Source organism: Xyrauchen texanus, chromosome 5 (genome assembly GCF_025860055.1).
Source record: "Xyrauchen texanus isolate HMW12.3.18 chromosome 5, RBS_HiC_50CHRs, whole genome shotgun sequence".
NCBI classification, from domain to species: Eukaryota; Metazoa; Chordata; class Actinopteri; order Cypriniformes; family Catostomidae; genus Xyrauchen; species Xyrauchen texanus.
Genome location: NC_068280.1, coordinates 40,632,112 through 40,636,091, shown reverse-complemented (window position 1 = coordinate 40,636,091; position 3,980 = coordinate 40,632,112).

The following is a 3,980-nucleotide window of genomic DNA, read 5'->3' as shown; positions in this document are numbered from 1 at the left end:
AAACTTCTTCATAGATGTTTTTACTACAAAGCCTGCTATGTACCCCACCACAGCCTCAATGAACATGGACAAGCAGGGAAGACTTGCAGTGATGTTTTTCTCTGCAGTGATGTTTTTCTGTTGTACATCACTTTGCCGAAATGCCAGCATATCAGAAGGTGTTGCCTCCAGTACCACTGTGCTATCCAGTGGAGAATAGCTGCCACTAGCTCTGTTGGCATGTCTTGCTACCATTCTTTTGAAAGCTGACTTAAATTGCCTTGCTGTGGGATTGTTGTTAAATCCATTAGCAGATTTTTCCCCAAATATGTTTTATTGTATTGTTCAATTTAATAGTCAATTTTTGTGTGTACTTGGAAGCTTCTTCTATTGAATATATATATATATATATATATATATATATATATATATATATATATATATATATATATATATATATATATATATGTATACCGTATATATATGTATGAATGATTTCCTTGAGTGTGCATAAATGTCAATAAACCTCTTTCTGATTGTGATTTAATAGATCATGGGATTGTGGAAATATTGATTTATTGATTGGCCAATGATTAAATGCTCACTAGTTGGTAAGTACAATTCCAGAAATGAATGCTAATGCATGAGATAATTCCATTGAGTAAAGGTAAATTCATGTATCTACTACATACTTCATATGAACTTGTGTGTGTGTGTATATATATATATATATATATATATATATATATATATATATATATATATATATATATACACTATACTATATTTTCATATTTTTGTCAGTTACTGTCTAGTTACAATATCAATACATAGCTAGTTATTTTATTAACAATCACTGATCTCAGAGATTTATGAAGGCAGAGAAACACTGCATACTGTAACAATCTACATATGTCACTATTGGATACTTTTGCTTTAGAAATGGGCTAATTTATACACTTTGATGTTGTATTTTTACTGTTGATTATTAAAGATTATGATCATTATACCCACTCTACATGGGGATAATGACTCATTTGTGCTTAATAGGTACATAGTCTGTATAAATTACAACCTGTGTGCAAATTTGCTACATCCTCTAGTAAACATTGTTTTGCAGTTAAACGCAGCACATTGGGTCATCTTGACAGTTTCGTCCTGCTGGCAGTCGATGCACTCTGTCAGTAGGGAATAGTAAGATGGCCACCAGAGCAGGAGCTGTTAATCAAGCCAGATCAATGGCTCCATGGCCTCTCCAAAATGCGCATTGTCTGTTTCAGTGAAACGGTCCAGACAATAGATCGCTAGTCAAGATTTGATTGACAGGTCATGTAGCCATTTTTATAATGTTTCTATGGTTACAGGGGTTGGCCTTTTTCATTTTTCCTTCCATTTCTTTTAACATCCACTCGCTAACTCCCCTAAGCACTTCCCCTCTGGGAATCGCCGCCACCATTTTGGAAGCCTGTTCCACTTCGTTAAGTGAGCGAGGGAAGTTTCTGTTGACAGACCCTCAACCCCTCGATTTTGACCGATGGGAGCGAGCCTATTCTGATGTATGCTTCAGGCAGCTCCATATCCCACAATGCAACTCGATTGTGATGTGACAGCAGATTGCACTTAATGTATGAGACAACTCTAATGTATGATGGAAGTGAAGTTAGGTCAATTAAGCAGTTTAGAAAAGTTATATTGAGATTTAACAGCATAATACTTGTAGCTACCTTAACCTGTTTATCACACAGTTAAAGCCTATGTGTTCATTGTTATGTTAACATAGCCGCAGCAATCATGTTGCGAGCACAATATAACTGTGTTTTTTGTGTGCTTACGTCATTCTAAATGTTCCCCTGCTTTGCTATATTGATAAAATGCTTGACACAGGTCTCAGCATAAAGTCTCCCACCATCTGCATTCACGACGGTCAGGGCATGATTTATTAAAAGGGTCATATAAGGATGTGCGTTAACAGCATAAAAGAAAACAGTGGCATTAAAAGAATATTGCGTTAACACGTTATTAATGAGTTAACTTCCACAGCTCTAATATAATGATATTTCATCAAAGGGTGGACACATGTGTCCACAGAGGTCTGGGCATGGGAATAAAAAAACTTTGTTTGCCCCTGATGTCTGATCACCCGCCATGTCTGTCAAAATAATGTCAACACATTCACTGTGGTCCCAGAGGACACGTTACATACTTTAGACATCATGTCATGACGTCAATTTGTTCTTACAGAATGTCCCCGGCAAATGTGTGAATGCAAGCACAGATTAATGGCAGAGGAATCAATTATGTATCTCTTTTCTATAGGTATTATTTTCTCCATAAGTGTTTTAGGAGGAACATCTGGGAAAGTTGAAACTCCATTAAGAACTCCATTAAGTTTTCTGAGCTATGAATGAGCAACCTCTGAGCAATAAAATTTCCCTCTGGGGAAAGATCTGTCACAGAATGAAAAGCTGCCAAACTCAAAAATGGCCACCTCTGAGCAGAGAGGAAGACAGAGAGAGGGGAGTATTGTGTGCTGTGTGTGTGTATATTCCAACATACACATGCTGGCAGACAAGAAATGACCAATCAGAATGCAGCCCGCCCCATCTCTCTTGCAACACTTTTGTTCCAAAAACTGAGAGATTAATTCACTGGCAGGGAACCTCTTAATCTATACTGCGTTTGTGTTCCACTCTTGTCACATCCCTCTATCTTTCCACACAAGCAAAAGCACACAGACACAAAAACAAAAAGGTTCACACCAGATCATTTTTTTTTTTACATTTAATTATATTATATTATATTTATATAACCAATATAAATGAGTCAAAGGGTGTCAAATAAAAATCTGATTCACAATTTACTGTTTTTATTTCAGAGCAATTCAGTTCAATTCAATACACTATTCTGTTCTGTACAATTTGATTAACATGATTGATTCAGTGCATTATGTCACCATATGTAACATATTTTTGATAAGTATATATTTTAAATTGTGTTGTTCACTAAACTTGCAATTCAAATTGCGATTCGTTTGATTTTTATCATTTTAAATCTATTACCACCCAACACAGATGATTCATGATTTAAGTGTTGCATTTTAAGATCGATGCATTGATAGGATTTATAATTGATGCATCAAGAAAACCATTGAATCGTTACACAGCTACTAGATTTACATATACTGAAGAAAGTGTGAGTGGTTGCTGCTACAATGCTAGGATGTTGTAGATGATCACAAAGAAGTCTTTGTTAAGTGGTTGCTAGTGTATTTTGGGAGGTTGCTAGGGCATTTCTAGGTGGTTGCTTATGCTGCAGTTTAATGAGATATAAAGGACCCACTTTATATTAGATGTCATTAACTACTATGAACTAAAGCATTTAATACAATGTACTTATTATGTACATATCAGTTGGTGCATTACTTACTTTATATACCTTATTCACGGTTCGCCATTTTATATTTTTAATCGGAATGACAATGAGGCTGTGATGGATAGACTTGCATCTTTTCAGTGGCACACAGTAGAAAGCTGTAAAAAGCTCCTAGATCACATCTATTTTTCTACAACTCATGTTGTCTCGAGTTTTCTGTCAAATGAACAGATGTTTTTCAATGTGGTCAATTTGAAGAAGATAAACAACACTCTTAATTATATTTTAATATGATTGTTAAAGCATTGTATCCACAGCACAATAAACATTAATGGTTGTATTGTACTACACATATCATTTTAAGAGGTGAAACTCGTGAAATGGCTGACATGATTCCAACTGAAGACTCTTTTATATTACAATCTACAGCCTAAGTGGACACTGCAAGTGAACTGTAATACTACAATAGTAGATCTATGCACTGCAAACAAAAAAATGCAAAACAAAGATTTAATGATTAAATTCTTTATTGAACATGAAAATAATATGCAGTAATGTGCAATATAGCGATTACAATAATACATTTTTAATCGTTTATTAAAAATTTGTTTACAATTTTGTAAAGGGTT